The sequence below is a fragment of the Cryptomeria japonica genome, chromosome 9 (assembly GCF_030272615.1).
Source record: "Cryptomeria japonica chromosome 9, Sugi_1.0, whole genome shotgun sequence".
Taxonomy (NCBI): Eukaryota; Viridiplantae; Streptophyta; class Pinopsida; order Cupressales; family Cupressaceae; genus Cryptomeria; species Cryptomeria japonica.
Window position 1 is genome coordinate 103074500 of NC_081413.1, and position 26027 is coordinate 103100526.

The window sequence follows — 26027 nt, forward strand, 5'->3', positions numbered from 1 at the left end:
TTCACCATCATCCCACCAAGGTAACTTGGCCCTAGGGTGTCTTTGCTTTTCTTACTCTCATTTCTCTTGAGAGACCACATGACAAGTGCAGCATTATCCTTATTGAAAGTAATCCCCTCCATGGGTTTAGTCTCTTTTCTCACTGCATCTAATACCAGGGCATCTACTATATCCCATTCGGGTAAAATAAGCACTCCAGCTTGTGCTACCATATCTCTTCCCTGCTCAGGGGTGATGGTTTTGAATTCTTCCATCATCTCTTGCTTTATTTGCTCTTCCACCAGGGCTGGATCTTTATTGGGCTGCTCAGCCTTTCTCTTTTCATATCTAGCATTATGTGTTGTTTCCATATAAACTACATAAATTCTTCTGATGTGACAAAATTGTTATCAGCTAAAAAGGCACTACTTGCCTGCTTTATCTCAGGATCCCACTCATGGCCTTTGAGTTCAGTGGTAGTGATATCCATTTCCGCAGCAATGGGTTCTTCTGGAATTCCTTCCTCCACTTCATCATAAGTGTATGCAATTTCCCCTAGACTACCTAACTGTAGGAGTTTCTCAGCTGCTGCTTGCTCATTTCCTATATGAGTAGGGAATTGGGATGGGGAATACAAAGGTGTATCTAATTGTACTTCTTTCCCCACCCTTTGCTTCTTTGGGCTTTCTTGGATGTCAATGACATCTTGTATCTTCCTCTTTCCTTTGGAGGTAGAGGGCTCCCCTGTTGTAGGCATCATCACACTATAACTGGATTTCTTATGTAGTGTATAATCACCAGGAGGGATTGCTTTGCTGGAAGTTGACCTACTTAGGATCATTCTTGCCTTCTTAGGGTTGCTCTTGATTATAGCTTCCCTCTTCTCCTTCAGTGTCTGCATCACATCTTCAAAGCAAACAATCAAAAACTTTATTTTCTCCTCCAGTGGGAAAAAGCTAGACAATGGGTCATAGCTGGCATCAAACTAATGCACAAAATCCAAGGCTTTCTTATAAGCCGCCCACTTCTCTTTCCTTAGCTCTTGCTCATCTAGATCAAACTCATTTTTGATGAGGTCTTCAGGAAACTAGAATTGATGAGGCCTACCTCTGCATGCTACCTTCTTTCTAAACATACCATTGAAGAAATCTTCCGGATCAGCACACCTGGACACTACAGTGGACAAATGATAAGGCTTGAGGAAATCCTCAAAGCAATTCCAGCCTCCTTTTGTTATTACAAATTGGTGAGCTATGGTAGCTGCAGGGAAAATAGTCCCTTTACCCCTGCCTGTTAACTCTACCTCTTGTAAGCCACCAATTTGTCTAAGGATCTCTGTGATTCCCACTTTGAGAGGGACCTGGTAAGGTAGCAAAAATGGGGTGCCCCTGAAACCAAACACTCTGAAAACTGTGGAGACTAGATACAAGTAAATGTCACCCCAGTTATGGACAATTTTTATGTTCTCTACGAATTCTTTTGGTCTTATGAATTCTAGAAGAACTTTGGGGATTCTTGGGTTCTCAGAGCAGAGGAGAGTCCTTATCTTGGATGCAAAATATTTATCAAACTTCAAAAAACTGGCATCCTCTCTATCCCATGACAACACAGTACTCCATAATTGTACCGGCATTTTTTCTCCTTCTTTCTCCTTAACAAGGTCCAGTCCACTGGCAAAGTAATCACCACCTTTGAAGAGAAAAAGATGCATCAGGAGTGAGTACCATCCGAAAGGCCTATCCACCTTTCCATTCTTGATTCCTATTAACCCTCCATGAATAGCATCAGCAATGAAAGAGGCATAATCAAATGTAATTGCGAGAGAAGGATTCAAAATCTGAGCAATCATTAACAGGTAATGATTTGGCATATTTGTTTCAGCGTCTTCTCCCAGAACTTGGCAAAGTGCCCAATACATTCCTTTAGCCCTCAAGGTGAACATACCTAATGAAAAGGGCTCTTGTGTGTTGGGTCCTACAACTGTTAACCCTCCTATCTTCACAAAAAACTCCTTGAGAGGCCCGTTCCTGAGATGACTCCTCTATGCACCGTAAATTTGGGCTAATGATATGAAATTTATAGGTTCTAGAAAATTGGTGAACTCATTAAGCCCAAAAGCTTTCCTGAATTCTTTAGCATTAATCTTGACAAGGGTTTTCCCATTTATATCCCGAATGCTTCTTGTGACTGGATCATAGTTGAGCGCAATTTGGGTCAATAGATCTATGTCCATAAATACCCCTGGGACTACTAATTTCCCGACATCTAATTCCTAGATACTGTTTTGCAGGGTAGGAGAATTTCTCATTCCAAGTCCAACTTTAAACAACCCCAACCCAGACAATCCAACCTATGGGTCTCTCAACTAGTTACCCTTGTCATATAATCCTTCTCCTATCTTTAAACGGGGAGCCTTGGGCACTAATTCTTTTGCCTTTGATGCCTGATTAGTTGACAACGTCAACTGTTCTAAAAAATCATCATAGACACTCCTTTCTAAATAGTTAACTTTGCCAGAAAACTCTCTTTTAGGAGCCATTTTGAAAACGTAAGAAATGAATACCACTCTTAAACAATTCTGTGATGAATCAATTATCTTATCTAAAACACTACATAGGAATTTCTACACAAGAATACAAGAGAACCTATTCTTCGCTTGAAGGAATTTTCTCTGCAACTGAACTGACTTGCTCTGTACCTAAAGAAAATAACTCTGCATCCACTCTTCTACAAAATTCTTTAAAAGATATCTTCACCCGGTTGATAGGAAATCAAATATTGTACTCAGGGCCTTAACTACAACATTGATTCCGCATGCTTCGGTCGTCCCTTCAAAATTGAATTCATACGAGAATTCGTATTTTTCTCTCCAACGGGTCACAACGTTCCTGCAAGTGTTTCATTTTGCTCTTTCGCAACTTAGCGAAGCATAACTATCGGGCAGCTTAGTCCTACGAAATAGCGCTGACCGTCCGATCAAAAGAAACTTGATCGAGCGTTAGATTAACTAACAACTTTGGCTCCGCGTCGGGTCCCGCTTCTTTATTGGCTATATGATACCACATGGTGCCCAACCATTGGCCTTGAAATTTCCTTCGCATTCGACTTAGCACTGGCCGCGTGTCTTTCCTTTATACCACCGGTTCCACCTTGGCGGGCCCACACTTTCTTCTTAGACCACATGTCGCCGAACACGTGGACGGCTCTCATGCACTCTCGCTATTTCGCGGGGTATAAAGAACGAGCATCTTACCCTTGTGAAATAGCGCGGGCCGTCAGATCATCTCTTAAGTTGATCGGCTTTAAATCATTTGAAAAGGCTTTCGGGAGGGGTGGGCCCGCTGACTCACTATGAACACCTAGCGTCCAGTCACCTTCAGAGCTGACTTGTCACTTTTTCGTTTGCCGAGAGAAAACCACGGGGCCCCAACAAACTCTTAACAGCTATATCCTCCAGGGCCGCCATCATGATACGTGGATGACTCTCATGCACTATCGCTATTTCGCGGGGTATAAAGAACGAGCATCTTACCCTTGCGAAATAGCGCGGGCCGTCGGATCATCTCTTAAGTTGATCGGCTTTAAATCATCTGAAAAGTCTTTCGGGAGGGGTGGGCCCGCTGACTCACTATGAACACCTGGCGTCCAGTCACCTTCGGAGCCGACTTGTCACTTTTTCATTTGCTGAGAGAAAACCACGGGGCCACAATTTACTCTTGACAGCTATACCCACTAGGTCATCTCCTGACTGCGAACTGACTCACCTCTGGGGCCCGCCTTTTAGCCTTTAATCTTGACCCGCTGACTGTTGTAACTTACGCCACGTGCTGCCATTTTACTCGCTATCATCAACCAGTTGGACAGTCTATGTGGCATGCCATGTCATTTTCGCAACTTTGCCTAGCGAAATAACGTGAGCCATGGATCCACCCACGAGATGCACACTAGTTACTGGGCCCGACAGCTTTAGGAGAAAAATATATGAGGTATAAATTTTTTGATTAATTAGCATGACCGCCTAGGCAAACAACAAGGGGGGACACTTCCTACGACCCCACGACCGATTACTTAAGTGAATAAAGTAACAAAAGATTAGAAACCAAAGGGTTTAAAACAAACACAAGAGGATCTAAAATCAAAAACCCTTAAACCCTTGAGGTCAAAAACAAAACTGAAGCATTTGAAACTGCACCCAATTCAAAAAATCAACAAACCATAGCCAATCATGGGAAAAGAAAAGCCCATTTTTAATCAGTGATAATAGGTAGCAAGGCAAGTGCAGGAGTTATTGGAACAAGGACTGATCAAGAAGAGCATCAGCCCATGTGCAGTCCTGATAGTGCTAGCATCAAAGAAGGGAGGCAAGTGGAGGCTTTGCACTGATTCAAGGGCAATCAATAGGATCACCATAAGGATCAAGGAGGGTGATGAGTGGAAGACTGATTTCAAAACCAGAGAGGGATTGTATGAATGGCTTGTGATGCCATTTGGACTCACCAATGCTCCAAGCACCTTCATGAGGTTGATGAATGAGGTGTTAAAAGACTTCACAGGCAGGTTTGTGGTGGTGTACCTAGATGACATTCTCATCTATAGCAGAACCAAAGAGGAGCACCTTGAGCATTTTAGGTTAATCTTAGAAAGGTTGCATGAAGAGAAGTTATCATCAACCTAGAGAAGTGTGACTTCTTGAAGCAAGAGCTGGTCTACTTAGTATTTGTGGTGTCTAAGGGAACCTTGAAGATGGATCCAAGAAAAGTGGAGGCAATCTTGAATTGGCCTACACCTAGAATAGGGACTGAAGTTAGGAGTTTCCATGGTTTAGCTCAATTCTATAGGAAGTTTGTGAGGAACTTCAGTGGCATATGTGCACTAGTCCTTGACACCATAAAAGGAGGCCTTAAAACTAAGTTTAAATGGACTGAGTAGGCTGACAAAGCATTTCAATTGTTGAAGCAAGAAGTAGCCACAAAACCTATCCTTCTCCTACCTACTTTTGACAAGCTATTCACATTGGAGTGTGATGCAAGTGGAATTGCAGTAGGGGGTGTATTGAGTCAAGAGGGAAGACCTGTGGCATTTTTCAGTGAGAAACTTAATGAAGCAAAGAAGAAGTACTCATCCTATGACCTAGAGTTGTATGCATTAGTCTAGTCTCTAAAAAAATGGAGGCATTACCTACTCCCAAAGGAATTTGTGGTGTTCACAGACAACCAAGCTTTGACTTACATTAACACTCAAGAGAAGCTTAGCAATAGACATCTAAAATGGATGGAATACCTCCAATCCTTCACCTTCACCATCAAGCATAAGAAGAGGCAACTCAACAAGGTGGCAGATGCTTTAAGCAGGAAGTTGTTGATAGTTCAAGAGTTGCAGTTGCAAAGCATAGGAATAGAAGGTTTCAAGGACCTCTATGAAGGAGATGAAGACTTCTCATCAGCTTACAAGGTTTGCAAGGAGTTTGAGAACCATTTCCATGGTGAGTATGCAAATTACACTCTCCAAAATGGTCTCTTGTTCAAAGGTAACCAGTTGTGCATGCCAAGAGGATCCATGAGGGAAAACCTCATCCAAGAGAAACACAATGGTAGTTTAAGTGGACACTTTGGAGTCAACAAAACCTTAGATTTAGTGCAGAGATACTACTATTGGCCCAAGTTGCCAAGAGATGTGTAGAGATATGTGGAGCAATGTGGTGTGTGTCAAAGAGCAAAAGGAGGATCAAGCAATGATGGTATCTATCAACCATTTCCGGTCCCAAATAGGCCTTGGGAATGTATAAGCATGGACTTTGTAGTAGGACTTCCCAAGACAAAGACAGGTATGGACAACATCTATGTGGTAGTAGATAGATTTTCCAAGAGCCATTTCATTCCATGTAAAACCACACATGATGCTAGCTATGTTGCACATCTTTTCTTTAAGGAGATTGTTAGGATTCATGGACTCCCTTTAAGCATTGTTTTAGATAGGGATAGCAAGTTCATGGGCCATTTTTGGCAAACATTATGGAGGAGACTTGGAACTAACCTCTCATTTAGCTCAGCTTACCATCCATAGACAGATGGTCAAACTGAAGTTATCAATAGGGTGTTAGGCAATTTGTTGAGATGTTTAACTAAGGAGTATGGGAAGACATGGGATCTAATCATTCCTAAAGCAGAGTATGCATATAATGACAGTGTGAATACGACCACTGGAAGAATTCCTTTTGAGGTTGTCTATGGCAGACATCCAAGAGGAGTGTGTGAACTCAGGGAACTTGGTTCCATGGAGATGAAGAGTGGGCAAGCAGAGAACTTCAGTCAAACCATCAAGGAAGTCCAAGAGCAGGTTAAGAAAGCCATCCTTGAATCCACTCAGAAACTAAAAGCCAAAATGGATGAAAAAAGGAGGGAAGTTCAATTCAAGGTGGGTGACTATGTGATGGTCCATTTGAGCAAAGCTAGGATGCAAAGTGGAAAGCCTACTAAACTGCAAATGAAGAGGGTAGCACCTTGTAGAATTCTGGCAAAATATGGTGAGAATGCCTATAAGGTTGACCTTCCTTCAGACTTAGCCATTTCACCAGTCTTCAATGTAGCTGATCTGATCATGTACAAGGGTGAGATAGCAGGGCAGACTGAGAACCAAGCCAAGCTACTACAAGACTTGGATGTGAATACCTTACCTCAAGTGAAGCAGCCTATAGAAGAGGAGATTTTGGAGTCAAGGGTGAAGAAGTCTACTAGACACCAAGTCTACATGGAGCACTTGGTGAAATGGGTAGACCAACCAGTATCTGAAGCTACTTGGGTTGAAGAGAGCAAGTTCAAGAAGCTTGGCATTGAACTGGCTCTTCTCACTCCCCTAATTCCTTAGCTTGTTTTAGAGGGGGAGTATGGTGCAGGAGCACCCTTCAAAGGACTCTCACCATTTTTTTTGTTTGTGTTCTTGCTTCTCTATGAAGCCATTGTATATAAAATAAAAAGCCATGTGCTCATTGGTCCTAGTTAGGGTCCTAGTTGAGGTCTTAGGGTCATGAGTCAAATTGAGGATTTCTTGGAAATAGGGGGTATGTGTGCATTTGAGGTGTTTAGGGGTCCCTCATAGCGTGGTGGTGTCCTTAGGTTGGCCCAATGTGGGTCTAGGAGTCAACAAAAGCAACATTGGGAAAGTTGCTCAAAAGTTGCATGACAACTTTTAAAAGTTGTCAGGCAACTTTTCCACCATGAGGTCAAAATATTTAATGTAGCATGGGAGACCATAATATGGGAACACATACCAAGGAAAATGTAGTATAATTAATTGCAAACCCTAAGTTAATGGGTTGGATGTCAAACATTGTACAACCCAAGCAAAGTGACCTGACTGAGACTGCAATTTTGTTGCCAGTCGGCACAAATGGAGTAAAGGAAGATTGTTAATGGATTGATTTACATGAAAAATTGTGTGGAGTGTCTTGTATGGTGTATTTAATTTCATTGTGAGAAGCTAGATTAGGTTTTGATTTGTAAGTGAGGTGTGTTTGTAAATATTTTGTAAGTTGTCTTCTCACTGTCCAGTTTTGGACTGGTTTGTGCAAATGGAATCATGACTCCATTCCCCATTGTGGAACCACCATGAAACCATGGGGAATGAGAGTGCAGACCTTGTAATATACTACAAAGCAATCAGGGCCCTTGAAAATGCAGGGAGGCCATCAAAAGACCCAATCCTAGGCAAGACTGAACAATGCCCGGCTAGGAAGGGTTAAGTTGCAGAGGTCTTGGAGAGCAAGGAAGGTCGGAGGAGGAGGAACCCTTTGGAGGAGTTGTAGAGGGGTGAGTGAATCACCATTGGTGTGAAGGAGGAGCTTCCACCAATCTAGACAAGGTGGCAAGAGCACCAAACCTACACTGTGACCTTGGTAGGCCTAAAAACCCTCCTAAAAACCCTTAAAAACCTTAAAATCCACCTAGGGCAGTGTACGGACACTTGGAGGCCTAAAACCTGAAAAATCCTTGAGTCCTTTCCAAATTAATAGCAGGTCTTTTGGGAAGTTTCACAAGCAAGTGCATCATTTGTGAGAGTGAGCCCTAAAGGACCGAGTAGGAGGCCTAATTGGTCACAATCCTTGTAGCCCTATTTTGTAGGCAAAAAGACCAAATTTTGAAATCGGTAAGGGGTAGGAAGCTTGAAACCTCTTGGGGGCACATGAATGGGTGGAAAAACCATTTTTTTTACTTGACCTATCCTTGCTAAGACCTAGGAAGGTGTGGAACAAGCCTAACCCTTATTGGCCTAAGTAAGGGTTCTTGAGTCTCATGAGTAGGTGAGACCTTAGGAGTAGCTTTTCAACTTGTTGGTGGGTGGATTGGGAAAGGTTAGGGGATTCCACAAGAAGAGGAAGTCCTAGAGACCCTAGGGTGTGGTTAGAACACCTGGTGATCCAAGGAAAGGATCCATGAGCATAGACTAGGCTAGTCTATCCCAAACCCCATCCCACCAGTGGGTCTGCTGCCCCCTACTCTCTCACTGGCTCTCTGCCTCCATATCCACCTAGCACATCCCTCCGCTGTCCCACCTATCTAGGAGATGCTTTCTCCTCCTCTCCTCCATCCTCCACTGCCTTAGCACCACTAGCCCCCACACCAATAGCTCTAAGGGATCCACCCTCCCCTCTCTGTTGTTGTTTCCCCCCATCTGGTATCCTACTATTGCTAGCACCAGGATCACCTCCTATCCACCTAGGAACCACCTCTCTCTGTCCCTGTGCCTATCCCTGTACTTGTGCTTATGCAGGGGCCTCATCCTCAACCTCCTCTATGAGAGGCGCATGCTCCACTGGATCTATAAATATAGGGAAGGGATGTCTCTGAAACCAATCCCTATACTAGGGCAATACCCCCGCATCTACAATATCCTCAAGATAGTCCCATTACTGTCACTACTATCCAACTAGCTCCTACATGTTCAATGCATATGACAACCTAGGGAACCATCCTTGTCTCTCCTCCTCACCATATTGAGCGTAGGCAATGAACTCCTGTGATATCCCCTCAGGCCTACCATACTGCCTCATAACCCTCAATACAACAAAACACTCAATGATAGTCACCGATCCACCAATAAGAGGATGAGTCATGAACATATCTCTCCATTGTGCTCTCCAATCATCCCACAGCTCCAGACCCCTATATGGTCTCCATACTACAATGATGAGATCATCAAGTTGTCGTCTCCAATACTCTATCTTGCCCAGATGGGGTTGAGTAACATATCCAAAATATCTATATTCTCTAGCATCATCAACAATCGATCTACAAACTAGTATATGCTCCCATGCCCATATTTGAAGAACTAAGACTCCTGCTTCCATGCTCTTCCTATCCCTACATGCAACTTTGTGCATCTCGCGATACATGTGAGATAATAAGAAAGATCCCCACTCTAATCTCTCAAGCTCAGTCAATAGTCTCTCCAGCATCCTAGCTCAGCCACATAGAAAGCCCTGTTGTCCCCTGTCCATCATAATGAAACAACCAATGAAATCTGCTAATACACATGCTAGTAGAAACTGCTCACTATACCTAGCCATCATACCATCCCAAGTGATAGCCCGCTCAAGAATGTCCTCATCGTGAAATATGCGTCTCAAGGCTAATATACCAGGTTGCTAATAAGAATCATAGTCAACCTTATCCCCAACAAACAAAATCCTCAAAATCTTGTATACATCCTCTACTGTAATGGTCATCTCTCCAACTGGTAGATGAAAAGTGTTATTCTCTGAATGGAAATGCTCAACTAGTGCAGTAAGCATCTTGTGATTCACATGGATATCATACATCTCTAGAAGGTAATAAAGCCACACAAATCAATATGTGCTCTATCTATATCTGATAGCTCACAGACTACCCTCATCGTCAGAGGATAGACACACCGAAACAAGATATCTAGCAATCAAACCTACAAAAATCAAACTACAGAGCATTAGTAAGTCATCCAATTTGTGCTATGAAACATGTTAAACATCACACAAATCCAAATACACCAAATGCCAAATCAAATTTTCATGTTTTGACCCTTAAAAATACTCATTGTTCCCCATACGAGTTTTCATAGTGTAAGAAGAAACTCGTACGAGACAGAATGCATGCCGAATGATAAAACATTCTCATATGACATATGGTATAATCTTGCACGATAATATGGGCCATGAAGAAAACTTTCGTATGAGACATGGGATGACTCCACTTGACAAAATATATAGCCTAAAATGATAAAACACAAGAGGGATAGTTTGTCATATGACAGATAGTGTCTTATCACATGACAAAATGACACTAAATGATTTTTAATGACATAAAAAGAAAAAAACTCAATAAAATTTCAAAATTGATGAAATGTAAAGGCTTAAGATTGATCACTTACCGCTGTCTTGTAGTTATGTGGTCGGTTATGTCATCTCTGGTGCTTGAATCAATGCTCCTAGATCAGAATGGCCATTTTTATTTGCACAAGGCTTTTCAAATTTCAAACTTGGAGAGATTAAAATGAATTGAAAATGACACTTGGACCCCTTATATAGCCAAAACCCTAATTTTTCAACTTGCTTCGATGGACATGAAAACTGTACCCTAAGATAATTTGCCCATCCTGATTCCATTTTTGGGATTGAAATCGAAATCCGAGATCATTCTCCTAGTCAATTTTGCACAACTTGAACCACTTAGCACTTTCATCAAATGCTCATTCTTTCTTCAACATAGCGTTCAATATCTCATAAATCAACGCTAAAACTTTAAATGATCCTTTGACTCAATCTTCATGCTCAAATAATTATCATCGCTAAGAATTGCCTAAAATCATGTACCCTCGCTATCTTTCGATTTCACTCCCAAGGGGGCATACTGATGACCTTATGACTTCTCATCTCCAATGTCGAGAAATTTTTTAAATCTTCATCAAAAGTCAAGCAAAAAAATATTTTCAAGTAATAGAAAATAAAACAAGACCTTATTGCTAAGGGCATCTCAGCTTCATCACTTCATATCAAGTTGAGATCTCTCGATCATTTGAATCATATCAATCGCTAGGGGCATATCGGTTTCATCGCTTCAAATCAAGCTGATATTATCTTCATCTGAATCATTCTCTTAATGTTAATCTGTTTCATTGCTTCAAATCAAGCTGATTATTCATTTAAACTCAATCAAAAGTTTAAAGAGTATCTTTGATCACACGCTCAATCTAAGCAGGTGTTCAGTTTCATCATATCAAATCAAGTTAGATAGTTTATATTCACCCATCATGTCTTGATCCATCAAGTTCAAGATCAGTTTTATCTTCAATTGATGTCTCTATTTCAATCAAGTTCTAGATCAGCAAAAGATCTGCTTCTTGATCAATCAAGTTCAAGTTCGGTATCTTTTCTCTTCATTGGTCCTAGTTCAATCAAGTTTGGGATTGGTATCGCTTTAATCAACTATGTTCAGTTTCATCGCTTCAACATAATCTAAACACCTTGCTCTCCATTTGGTTCATGATCAATCAAGTTTAGAACTAGTATCTCCTAGACATCAACTATTCCTTGAACCAACGCGCTGCTCACACATTAATTCAAAGAGGGGCAAATGTAATACCCTAAAATTGGTCATCTAAACCATGGGCCCCTAATCTCAACAACATCATGAAGGTCCTAACCAAAGGCATTTAAATCAATCTTGAGAACACATTTAATTAATTCTCTAACCATTAAATGTCACGTGGCAAATGAATCATTCTATATTAATTAAATCATTCCAGTAAATCATTTTGATCAATTATCCTATTTAATTTATTAAATATCCTAGCATATTTAATTAATTAATAAATTTGCCATTTAATCATTAAAAAGGAATTAATTTATTACAAAAGAGGAATTAATTACAAAGAAAGAGTTAAATTGAAAATAAAATAAAAGAATTGAATTGAGAGAGAAATCAAACTTGAGATATTATTTCTTCTTCTAAATTGAGATAAATCAGAAAAGTAATTAAATTGAATTATTAGTCATTCTCTAAAATTGGAACTCAAAGCTTTTGATAAAAGAAGTCCAGTTGCATTGAAAAGACTCTTTTCTTGAATAAATTAAAGAATCACATGGAATCGCCTATTTTTATCTCAAGTGCATGGAATTAATTGAATTTTATCTCCAATGCAAACTCAAACTTATAATCTGAATGCATTTTAATCAAGCTATAATTGGAATCTATCTCAAGATTAACTGAATCTGAATTTTCAATTATTTCAATTATCCTAAATTGTGCTTTTTCTTGAATAATCTCAAGCGCTCGTTGCTAATTAATCTTGACCGTTGGTCTCTCTTTTTAATTTCTATAAATTCAGCCTTCATCTCTCATTCAAAACACCCTAGAGATTTAATGTTATTATGCAGTTTTTGCTCTAGAGTCATTGGAGATATTGTTTTTGAGATTATTGCATCTTAGTTTATCTTTTTTGCATATTTAGTTCAATTATGATTGCCTGAATTCATTTAGCTTACTATTCATCCATCTAGCTTAAATCTTGCATCCATTTAGCTTAATATCATGCTCATATAGATTAAATCCTTCATCTTGGTGTAGTCTAGTCACTAGTATTGCTTATACAAATCTGAGAGCAAGTCTATACTTGCATATTTTAGAAGGCAATGGGTCGATTTGTTATGGTTTTATTATTCATTCTTATATCTATCTAACCATACATTTAATGACTTAATTTAAGTGTTGTGTCTTACAACTTGCAGATACTTATTCCAGTTTTCACACACACACTATCAATGATGTTTCCTTAACAAATAATTGGGGTACATTAGACTTTATGCCTTCCATCAATGGGTATAAAATCCCTCAATCTACAAAAGAAGCCTTGAAGGATCCTTGTGTGTCATTTATCCCAACTTCTTCTAAAAAAATCACACCTCTCCATGCAACATATGTCTTGATGATGATGAGGGATCTTTAGATTTTGATACTAGGAATTAACCCTCTCCTCTAGACATATCAACATCTATGCATGGACATAATGGATATGGTTTCGGATGTGTGCAACAAAGTTTTGATGGTCATGATAAATATACACCACACTTTTCCCAAGAATATTTATGTTTCCAAAATCCTCTTTTGTTGGCATCCCCTCCTCCATTGTCTAATACATCTATGTCTTCTTACAACTTCTCATCACAACAAGAGAGTATCTTGTATGAGCTTCTTAAAGCCAACTTGATTACTCTCCCTTAAAAGAATCAAAGAAAGAATAGTAAGAAAAATCAACATGATTCTTCTTTTTGCAAGTATCATCAAATCCCTAGCCATGCCACTAATGAATGCCATGATTTAGCAGATAAAATTCAAAAACTTATTGAACTGGTACCATTCAAATACAAGATGGAAATAAGTTGGATTCTCATATTTTTCCTTTAGCATAATATTTAAGTTCCTATTATATTGCTCCTCATTATATGACATTGGAGCTTACCTATTGGGGGCTCATTGTCATTCATGGTGGATATATGCTTGGGGGGAAAGAATAGCCTTTCAATCATTTTCTCTCACCTTCCCTTTGTGAATTAGGGCCTTTATTAAGGATCTCTTATTGATTGTGGTGGCGTATATCCCTGTTGAGGGTCTCCTTCCTCTTATTGGAACAAGTATCCCTAATAAGGATCTTATCCTTTCCTTATAAGTGCATATCCTTAATTGGATCTCTTCCTTAGTGTTGAAAGTCTATAATCATTCATCAAATTTTTCTCTTTATTGAGTAGTATCTTCTATAACAAACCCTTTTATATTGTGATATGCATCCCTGTTGAGGATCTTTTTCTTATTTTAGAAGAGTGTTCCTTTTATAGATGATCTCTCTTTGGTGTTCTTGCATCCATGCTTAAGGAGAAATAATAATGTTTCAACTCTCTCTCTTTCTCTCCTTTTCTAAAGATTGCCTTCTTCCTTTATTGAGTTGCACATTTCATAATTTTATGTTATTTTTTATGAGTGTGTGTGAATTCCTTGTTTCAAATGGTGCATCTTTTATGAATAATCTCTCCTAAACGAAACTGTGCAAACCTAAGAATCCACTTTGGAGAAGGTGTGTATTCTTAGTCCTCTTATTCTTCCAAGATGTCATATTTTTTTTCAAAGATCTCCTCTACTCTTGGAGGTAGATATATTTATGCAAATATCTATTCATTCTTTGTTAATTATACATCCCTCAAAAGGATACCTTTACACTTGTTGCAAGATATCTCTTTTACAATTATCTCTTCCTTGCTTAAAGAAATAGGCCTACTCAAGAGTCTTTCTTTCTAGCTTGGAATGCATGCATTATTGATTAACATATATATCCTTGGTGTTGAAGGTGGGTATCCTTGTTTATGTCTTCCTTAAGACATCAACATAAGATTATGTTGACATCTTAAGGAAGGGGCATATATGTAGCCTCCTAGTTGCACCTTTGACCATCAATTATCAACATGGGATTGTTGCATACTCATGTTTCATCCCTATTTTATCCATCATTTATGGGATTATGGCATCCTCATACTTAATCCTCATTTCATCCATAATTCATGGGATTGTTGCATCCTCATGCTTCATCCTTATTTTATGCATCATTACATGTCTTAAACAGGTTAAAGCGCACTCAAAAATAGAGAAAAGACTCTTACACGAGGTTCTATACACTTGAAACCAGACATCACTTACACACACGCATGAGGATGGGTGGAACTAGCTAAAAATAGCTAGACTATTCTTACTCTCCTCCCCACATGGATCACCTAGATAAAAAACATCTAGAGGTTAGTTGTCCGTGTCCTTTCCCACCATGTATCACCTAGATAGAAACATTTAAGGGCAAGTAGTCCATGCCCTTTCTCATCATTCAAGTCTCATGTATCACCTGGATAAACATGTCTAGCATGTATTCATGTGCTCTCTTCTTCTTCTCATAAACTCATAGTTTTGCTATTGATAGTTCATGGATGATGCTTGCTTTGCTCTTTTATGTGATTGCTTGTGTTCAAGAGATGGCATTTTCCAAGAATGATATTAGCTGTTGATGTTAGGATCAATATGGAAAGCTAATGTACTGAGAGGGGAGGGGTGAATCAGTACTTCAAATATTTTCTTCAACAATAACTTTACTGTTAAGCATAAACCAAAAATTGTTGTAGCATAATATAATGCTAAAAAAAATAAATAACAATCATACATGATTCACTCCATAACACATATATTTTGGTTACACAGAAACTCTTGGTTAGAGAGAAAAACTACGGAGGGGATGACACCCACAACTTCACTACTACAATAATAAAGGTTGCTCGGTTAGAGCTACATGTTTAGCTATTTTTGATAGCTTACCCTGTTAGGAGTATCAAGATCTTTAGATCTACCTTGCTAAAGGATTTTACAACACTTATTCTAAATACTGCACCTGGTTAAAGGCTTTACAATTTATAGACTTTGTTAGAGTCTTTTACCCTGTTAAAGGTTTCTCTTACAACTCAAAATATTACAATCAAAATCTTACAAAATATCTGCAACTTCACATCTGAAATGTTATAGCAGATTCTATGTGCTCAAAATGAAATTACCTTGCTTATAGCATACCTTGGTAACCCATAAATTAACTCGGTAAACCATTCTGTTTACTCTATTCCTTGACTATTCTCTGAAATCCTTCTCGGTGACCTCTGTGTATCTTTGTCAATCGTAATAGTCATAACACTCAATGGTTTCCCATGATTTTTCTTTTAACATATGTCTTGCTTCACACACATATATTGATCCTCAATTCATGTTGTATAAATAGATCTCTTGTAATGGTGATCTTGTTCATGCTTCGATCTTACAAACATGATTCATTAAATGAATAACCATACAAAATTATTTCATTGGACAGATGTCCTCAAAATCATATAAAATCTATAAGTGCAATTTCCAATGTGTTATCGGTTTCTTGTTCCTCGATCTTTGTAACATGTTTCCCATATGTGTCTAGGTTCAATGAATCTGGTAACATGTTTTACTCGGTGTGTATTAACTCGGTATACCATTTTTGCTGCTCGGTAGTCATAGAATGTTACTTGGTAGATAGCTCGGTGTATACTAAACTTTGTGACTTGTAACTTCTGTAACCGGCTGCTCTGTGCTCACCGACTGAATATTTCGGTAGTAATAACTGACTAGAGTATATAGAATGACTTTGGACATAAAACTAATGACAACTTAGTAAATAGTAGCAATCTCCCCTTTTGACATTAGTTTTGAAATGTTTGACAAAACTTCTTTCAAAGTCATAACTCAAAAAATCTATATACTTACAAAATTTGACTAAACTGACAGTATATACAATTGTCAATAAAATAGTATACTCAGATATACTCCCCTTATCAATATACTATACATAACTTTGATTATGCATGCGCTGTGATCAATATTTTGTATTCACCGCTCGGTTCACTGCTCAGTTATCACTGCTTGGTTATTACTTCTCGGTTATCACTGCTCCCCCTGTCAAAATTATCTATATACTTGAATATGTTGATCTGCTCGGTATACTCCTCTTGTATACACTATACTCCCCCTTTTTGACAAACATCAAAACTGTTAGCATTATGTGAACCGGTATGTGGATATAATGACATTGTATGTTGTCATTGATGTCAATATGTTGAAGAGGTATGAATCGGCATATGTGAGAACCGGTATAACACTGTGAACCAACATTTGTGCCAAAGTGAAGCAGTGTGCTTGTTCAAGATGAATCGGCATATGGTTATGGGAACCGGCACATGGAAGCATTGTATGACTACTGGTTGGTAGTCTCAACTTCAGGGTTTCTGGTTGAAGTGCTTCTAGTCTGTATGGCTCAACTGGTGATCTTTGTGTAATGAGTAAGTAGTATAACAAAGAATAGATCATGTTGCCACATCAGCCTTGTGCACGTGAAGGATCTTGCATGAAGAAGACTATCCCTATCTACCTCGGGAATGTGTGAAGTTTGTAAATGGTGAAAACGCATGATGGATTATCAGCCGCTATGAAATCGGCGGATAATGAACGATGGAGAATGTCTTGAGATTTATTCAAAGATCTGCTGCATTTAATATAGTATGATCAATGGTTAGGATTGAACTATTTGAATTCCTTAACCTAATAGGTCTAGGGTTTAGGGTTTATGCTACCGACCTATCTGTTGTCCTACAAGGTTGATGTTGTGACTCTTTCAAAGTTTGTTGGCAAAAGTTGTGTGTGAGTATCCAAGAGAAGGGATACATGATTCTTGCCAGACCAGAGGAGAGAAGTGATACCTGCAGAGTGTAAGTGCAGAAGGTGAAGAGGAGCTTAAGCAGATCTGCATTGGCATTGAGTGTTGTTACCAGATCATTGAAATACCTGTTGATCTCTAACCACCTCAACAATTGGAAAATCCCCTAACAGGGTAGCCTTAACCAGCTTGTTGTAAATCCCTTAACAGGGTAACTCAAAGTTATTGAGTTCTAAAAAGCTAGAGAGCTTTGGAAATCCTTTAGCTATTGAGTTCTTGAAATCCTCTAACAAGGTACCCTTAACAGGGTTTAACCCTTAACCAGGTATTGTAGCCATCCCTTAACCGGGTAATCTCTAACATGATCGGTTCCTAGCAGAACCTTTTGTAATATCTTTAACTGGACAAGGCTTCTAATAGAGCAGACTTCCAAAGAGTTCAACAACAAGCTTGTGGGTATTCATCCCCACCATGGTTTTCCCAGTTGGGTTTCCACGTAAAAAATATGTGTGTCATGTGTGATGCTTTTATCTTGTGATGCTTTGTTATTACCTGTTAAGCATATGATGGTTCTGTGTTTTATGCCTATCAATAAAACATGTTGAACTAGTTGTTGTGAAGATATGATGATAGATTACCTATTCATACATAAGGGTGAAATGGTAGTGTAGTTCTGAGTTGAGTGGAAAGATAAGTGAGTAACTGGTTTATGACTGTTTTAGTTGTTCTAGGTTTTACCGGTTGCACTCTGTTTCAAACCGGTGTCACTGTTTGCCAGTCATTTGGAGTAATTGTTGTTGAACCTGTTTAGGACTATATTTTGTCTATATTGATTCACCCCCCCTCTCAGTACCGGTTTGGTACTATTTTCTCATCATTGAGTTATCAAAAACTAGTTACCATTCGGTGGAGGCAACTAGTCAAAAATGGATTTATACATTGTTCTTGCATCGGTGAGAGTGGCAAAGAGTGCATCCTTGACACTATCCATGAGTGAATTATGAGCTGTAATATCAACTAACAGTGAAATCAGACCATCTAAAGTGCTTCCCTCTGGCTGAGTGGATAAGGAGGTAGCCTTATTGATCTTTTCTTGGATGGAGGACAAGTGTGGAATGAATAAGGTTTGAAGAGTCATAATGTCCATCCTTATTTTGTGCTCTTCATTCCTAAGTTCCAATTGGTGAGCCATGAGCGTTTGTAACTTGGTATAGAAATTCTAAATAGAATTTGGCTCAGTGATCAATTTATTTGAGAGATTAGTGATCTCTTTCTCAATCACGTTTGTTTTATTCTTGATATCTTAAATGAATAAAGAAAATGTACAGAGTTTCTGAAATAAGTAAAGAATGTGCTTGAGTTGAGGGGACAACTCAGCAATAAATTTGACAAGTTTTACTTTACCGATAGCAATGGTTTTCTGTACCTCTTCAATCATTTTTGCAGTGAGCTCTTTGTCCTTCAATTTTCCCAAGTATTCTGATGAATCTACTCCAGATGCTTCTATTTTAGTGAGGAGTCCATCTAGTTGAATATGGATGGCTGCATCTTTTGTCACTGTAGCTTCAGGTAGCATTTATGTTAATAGTGCTTTGACCTTATGAAGTACTTTATTTTTCTTTTGTATAGCCATTTGTTTCTCTTGTTCGGCTTTGGCTTTGCATAGTTCACCGAAGTCAATAAGTGCTTGCCCTTTTAATTTGGATATGTCTACATTCGGCAACACAATTGGTTTTGACAAATCTAACTTGAAACTATGCTTTTTAATTTTCTTTTCTTTAGAGGAGGAGGCTTTCACTAGTTGAACTAATACAATGGCTTGGGAGGCTTGTTCACCCTTGGTAGGTTGATCGGTAGAGGCAACACTTTTGTCAATTTCTTTAGCCTCAGATGTAGCCTTTGGTGAATCCTTGCTCGAGGTCTTAGTTGTAACATTGTCAGTACTTGAAGGGGATTGAGAAGTCTATTCCTCGGTGTCTTGAAAAGTAGCTTCTCCTTTTGTAGACTGGTGACCCTCTTTTCCTTGTTCGGTATCTTGAGGTGTCTCGGTTGAAACATGTTGACTTACCAGAGGATAAGACTTGTTCCAAAACTGACTCACTTGACACCAGTTTGGCATAATCATTCCCTTCTATCATTTCCTGTTCCTGTTCCTCAGTATCCATGACATCTTCATCAGGTTGTATAGTTTCAGTGGGATCTTGCTTGGTGATATCTACTATTTCAACTTCACCTTGCTCATCAGCACTCTTGATTCAAAAAATTTCTTGCCATTTTTCTTTTGTCTCTTTCTCTACTTCAAGATAAAGGCCAATCATCAGTTTCAAGGCTCTTTGCTTGACTAGGAAGTTTGTCTGGTAGTTTTTTAGATGTCCACTTATCTCATCTACCGACATGTCTGGAAAGAGATGTACCAGACTTCTTTCTCTCATCTTCTTTTCCGAGTCCATAGCATATTTCCACCTGTTATCAATGTGTAAGTACAATGATTTTGGAAGAGAATTAGTTACTTCCAATGGGACCAATCCAAATTTAAGAAGTGTACATACAACTGACTCTTCTATTTGCCTCTTTTCTTCTTCTATCCAAGAGTCATATTTTACATACCTAAATACTCCAAATCCACCATATTGTTTCAAATTGGCACAAAAATTATCAACACTATGTACATCTTCCTTTTTGCTTTTGACAATCTGAAATTTATTTTTGTCTTCAGATTCGGTGTCACTTGACTCTTTATTCAAAATGAGTCTCCAAGTAGACTTCTTATAAGTTTCTATTACCTTTGGAATTGCAACATTTTTGTGTTTCTTGCTTGGTGACACTGCAGATGATCTAGTATTGGGGTGCTTCACTGGAGGAGTCGGTGATACCTCTGATGTATCTTGTTTCTTCCTTTTCAAAATTTTCCCTTTTGGCAACTTGGTGCTCAATGTAATAGCTGCTTCTTGGGCTTCAGATTCCTCCTCGGTGATGACCTGAATGGTCTTGATAGGAGTGGAGGAAGAACCTTCTCCAAATTTCTCTGTTAATGCTTTAATCATTTTTGTTGCTTTCCTAGTAGCCTTTGGTACTACAATGCTCATTTTGATTTTTTCTTTAACTTCTTCATATGTACCATATCTGATCTCGGTAGCATGCCTTGGCAGTGCAAGAAACGCATCTATCTGCTGCTGTGTAATGTCAAAATCAATCTCATAACCCATAGGTAGCAAAGATTGATTTCTCGGTTCTACCACATTGACATAGCAGTAGTCGGTGTCCACTTCAAAACATATATTGTCCTTATATTTTTCCACTAACTGGGGTGGTATCCTATACCTGTTATGCATATTTTCTTGAAACTTGCTAAAATAATCATCCATAATCTCATTGAAGTTATTACCTAGCTGTTTGATGAAGTCATTTATTTGATGGGTGATTGGTCGGTGTAGCTCCCAAACTACATTATCGACTGATGGAAATAATTTCTCAAAATAGAAAAACATGCATACCAAAAGTGATCCAAACTTCAGTGTGTTTGTCGAGTTGTTCTTCTTCGGCTTCCTTATGGTGTTTAGATTTTCAAACAGATTTTTCAACAACACTTCGCATAGATCAATCTCCATACCTTTCTTCACAAATTTATAGGCTAAATCAACAACAACATAGGGTACACTGTTTTCCCTTTCCAATTGAAAGAAATAATAACCTATGACTCTAATTGCAAACTTCATCTCTGCATCTGTGACATTGTTCAGTTTCAGACCTCTGCAATCAAATTCAACTCTGGTTAAGGTGAGCAATTCCTTATGTGAAATCATTTTCTTAGCTCGGGCATGGTCAAAAATAGGGTAACCGGTGATCAAGTGGATGATTTCCTTGGTGATCTTGAATGGTTGCTCCTCTAACCACATAAATTCATCATGAACTCTACTAAAAAAAAAATTTAACCCATTGGGGTTTGAAGACTCGCGGGTAGGTTAGGGCTTCGGTCAATCCCTTGATTTTAATATGTTCAAACTTGCTATCCAGTTTTCCATCGGTACATAATTCGTCATATGTGTCCTTGATCTCTGTGTGACCTAGTTCCTCAACACGACACTTAGTGAAGAATCTAACATCCTCAACTAATAAAACCCTATTCGGAATGAGTGAAAATGCAGTTTTATCATCCGGTTCAGATGCTACTTTGGGAGGTAGTGAGTATTTTAGTGAGTGCTTCTCAATGTTCTCAACAACAACGGGTTTCTAAATCTTAGGTGCCATTCAAACTTTGGATAATCACTAACGAAAGAGCCTTAGCGTTTGAAAACTTTTAACCAACAGACGCTTTCCACTTAGTAAATATAAAACAGATATTCACAACTGATATGATCGGTTAACTTGCTTGACAATGCATTGTGATTGATATAAATACCTTGAATTTCTCTTTGGAAGAGATTTGTGTTGGCATATGCACACTCCAATGAGACATTGTAGGTGATTGAAGGTTTTGTCATTGATGGCAACCTTACAATCCTATGAAACCGGCAAGATAGTTCACCGACACTAGCAAGATCAGACTCTACACCAGCACTCACATCACCGGCACCGGCAGAGAAAGGAAGCATACCGGCACAGAGGTCGACAGGATTTTTGTTATATTATATTTTGTTTATTATTGTAGGACATTTAATAACAAAAAGAAGATGAATGGTAGAATATAATTAGGTAGACCTATTATGCAAAATATAGGTTAAGGGTTTATGTAAGAAGCAGAGCAGAAACCGATACTGGATCTGGCATTATAGATGCTATTCTGAAGCAGTACAAGATACTGGATTTATATAATCCATCATTGTAAGTTAGTGAGACTTCCCATTGAGCAGTGAGCTCTAGGCACTTGGCCTTCCTGCATGTGCAGGCCCCTCTTGTAAGTAATATTCTCTTATTGGCCAGTAAGTGAATATTATGGGTCACAAATCCCACCGAGGTTTTTCCCACACCGGGTTTCCTCGTTAAAACATTGTGTTATGGTGTGTTTTTCATGTGGATGCTTTTAATTCTGTTTATTGCATTATTTCTTGCATACTGGTACACTGTTATAATATGTTCTACATGTTTTAAGTTAAGAAATTCAATTCACCAATTAGATACTAATTCACCCCCCCCTCTCAGTATCTGTGGGAATCCTAACAATTGGTATCAGAGCTTGGTCCTCTATTTTCATAAGCCTAACATCTTGAGGAAGATCTTGACACCGGTAGAGATGGAAAATCTGATGAAGCAACTAGAAGCAGCTCTCTCAGACTATGATGCAGAGAAATTGAAAAACATCAAACTAGAAGATGATCTAAAGGCTGCTCAGGATATTATTCAAGCACTTCAAGAAAATCTTACTATTTCAAGAAACAAGAGGAGAACTTTGTGAAAAGATGCAAAATGAGAATGATGAAAAAGAAAATCTTAATGATATGATAAACAAGTTGAAACAAGAGAACATGACAACAAAGAATGAGATGCAGGATATGACTATGAGATTTTGTAAAGAAATTGAAGATAGAAAGAAGAATGAAGAAGATTTGACCAGAAGACTAAGTGATGCTACAAATGAAAACACAAGACTTAGCTATGAAAATGATTTGTTGAAGACAGATCTGATGCACACTCAAAATGACTCAAATGAACTGATGAGGCAGAAAGAAGTCTTAGAAAGAGAAGTAGATACTGCAAATCAACATAAAGAGAAATTCAAGAAAAGCTCAGAAGAACTTGGTAACTTGCTGAAGAATCAAAAACCTAAAGGTGACACTTCTGGAATTGGCTTTGAAGTTGGTGAAAGCTCCGGTACTGCAAACACACAGGATCATAGCAAACCGGTAAGACAACCTACTGCTTATAAATTTAATGGAAAATGCTTTAACTGTAACAAGTATGGTCATAGAGAAAATAAATGTAGATCTAGAAATTATCTGAATATCAACACACCCACTGGTCAATGTTCAAAATGCAACAAAGTTGGTCACAACTCTGAAAATTGCAGAATGAATGTGAGATGTTATTTTTGTGGAATATTTGGACACCTATCTAATCAATGTAGAACACATACTAGCATAGGTTATGGGAAAGCTATTCAGAAGAATAATGTGACTTGCTATGTATGTAACAAGATTGGGAATATTGCAAAATTCTATAGAAGTAAAGGATCACCGACAGACAACAAAAGTTCTAGTTTGAAAGGAAAAGAAAAAGTTGAAGAGGTTAAGCATGAATTCTCAAAACAATGGATTGGAAAGTCAGACCTAAATATTGTTGGGAATACTCCTCCACCGGTAGAACCAATCAACACTCCACCGATAGGATAGAGTAGTGCTTCATCGACAGGACAGAGTAATACTCCACCGACAGGAAGCTCTTCATCAAATTGAAGAAAAATTTCTTGAGGGTTTGGCAATCAAATGAGACATATGCTATAATTCCCTCGGTTAATGGTGAGAAGTTGGAAATTACTTCTATACTGGCAGACAATGTTAAGTGACTACTTAACCGACATACATTAAATGTGGTAGATGGCAAATAAACATTATAAATTTGTGGTTTTGGCTCCATTTCATTTCACCGAGATTTCAAACATTCGAAGAGCACAAAATTTCCAGAGCTAAGGCATTTTGAGCAAAGAGGCAAAGCAATTCAGCAATCAATCCATCCAAAGGTAGAAAAAGGTATTTATCATCATGGCATCCTCCTCTGCACCCGAATTCATAGCAAACCCTATAGTAGTCAAGGTTATAAAATGCCCTAGGCTCGTATTTCAGCTAGTTCCCGAGGTAGCTAAGAAAGACGACAATATAGGTTCTTTTTCCCAAATTCCAAAAGACTCATTTTTGCAAAAGATCCTAGAATATACATTCATTGCAACATAGAGGAATTAGGAGATGAAATTAAAAACATGTATAAGACTATTATATGTGACAATTCTGAAAATGTAAAACCTAAACATAAAGTTGTTGAAACCCTAGGATTCACTAAAATCCTCTGCATTCCTGAATTTCCCCAGGAAGTGATTAGGATAGTTTTAAGCAGGGTACATGGTTCATTCTTTTGGCTTGATTCAGTTCACAAAATTACAAAGGAAGCTATGAAAGCAGTAATAGGGTTACCTTCCACCGGTAACAAACCAGACAAGACTAAGAAGGTCTCCAATGACCTAGTAATGAACTTAACTGGTGCAACATCAGACAGAAGGTCTCTGAGGGTTAATGATGTGACTGATATAAATGTGAGATTTTTTAGCATGATTTTAGGGTACAAAGCAACTCATGCAAACAGACTTAACTCAGTTTTCAGTTTATGCATTAAGAGTGCTTATTACATGGTTAAAGACAATGTAAAAATTGATGTATGTGAATGGTTAAAAGATGAGTTGATTGATAGCTTAGGCAAAATCAAGAAGGATAAGAAAGGAACTTTTAGATTTGGAAATATAATTGTATGCTTGATGCTACACATAACCAAACAGGTTCCCGGTATAGGCAATAAGAACCTTGGATTTTATATACCGGTAGGAAAACAGTTAACAGACCTATTCAACAACATGGGTGAAAACAAGGAAAAGAATATCAATGAGTATTTTCAAGCACTAAAGGCCAGAATGAACAAAAGAATTAGACTATCATAGAAGATTGTCAACAAATACAAGGATGAAATATGTTTTGTGATCAAAAAGGATGAGATCTAGATGGAAGCAGTCATCCCAAGAACAATTTGGGTAACAGAGATGGGTTATGAGACCGATGATCATATTATTGAGACTTATGCTAAAGCACTTCTGGAAGCACCCAGGGAACCAAAGGAAGAAGTATTTGGTAGTGCTGAGACCATAGAAAGTCAAATTAAATCTAAGAAGAGAGCGAAAAAGGTTGAAGTAGTTGTGAGAAGAGGTTCTAGATAGGCTAAGGCTTTTAAAGAAGATGTACTGAAACAAACTGGTATCACTGAGGATGAGTTAGGAACTCTATACTTGAGACTCACCTATCACCGGTAGCTACTTCTTCAGAGAATGACATGCCTACAAATTTCAAAAGAGTTGTAAGGAAAAGGGATCCTTCATCGGCATCCACACCCTCGCCTAGAAGGACTAGACAAAAATAATAGGCAGTGAGGTCTCTGGTTAGAAAGACAACACCAAAGAAAAAGTTGACACCAAAGAAGAAGAAGAATAAACAAAACATGGCCCCTCTTGAAAAATTGCTAAATGAAATCACAGAGGAAGGGAAACTCAAGAAAATAGGAAAGGTCTATGATACACTATCAGCAGATGAAAAAGAAAAAGTTGAAAATAGTGTTATTTTACACATGGACATCTATAAGAAGTTCTTAATGGAAGTGATAGATGAACTACTAGATGAATTGTTCAAAAGACTGGAAGCAAGAAGACAAGCTGTTGTAGAGATTGATAAGAAAATCAAAATTAAAAAGTTACTTATTGTTTACCCAGTAAACTCACCTAAGGAGATAGATGACTTAATTGCAGAAGCCAATTGATCAGTATTCTCTACTGCACACCAGCATATTGCATTAATGGTTGGAAGAGTGAATGAAGTAAAAGAGGAAACAAAAAATGCATGGGACATATTCCTTGTGGAGAAAGAAAAACAGGAAGAGTACAGGAACCCCAAACCAATAAAGGTATACCAGAAGGAGAAGGACAAAGGAAAAGGAAAGGTTGGTGGACCTCCGAGCATCAAAGTAAAAGACAACTTACTCCCACTGCCTCCAATTACATCACCGGTAACAACTACTGAAGA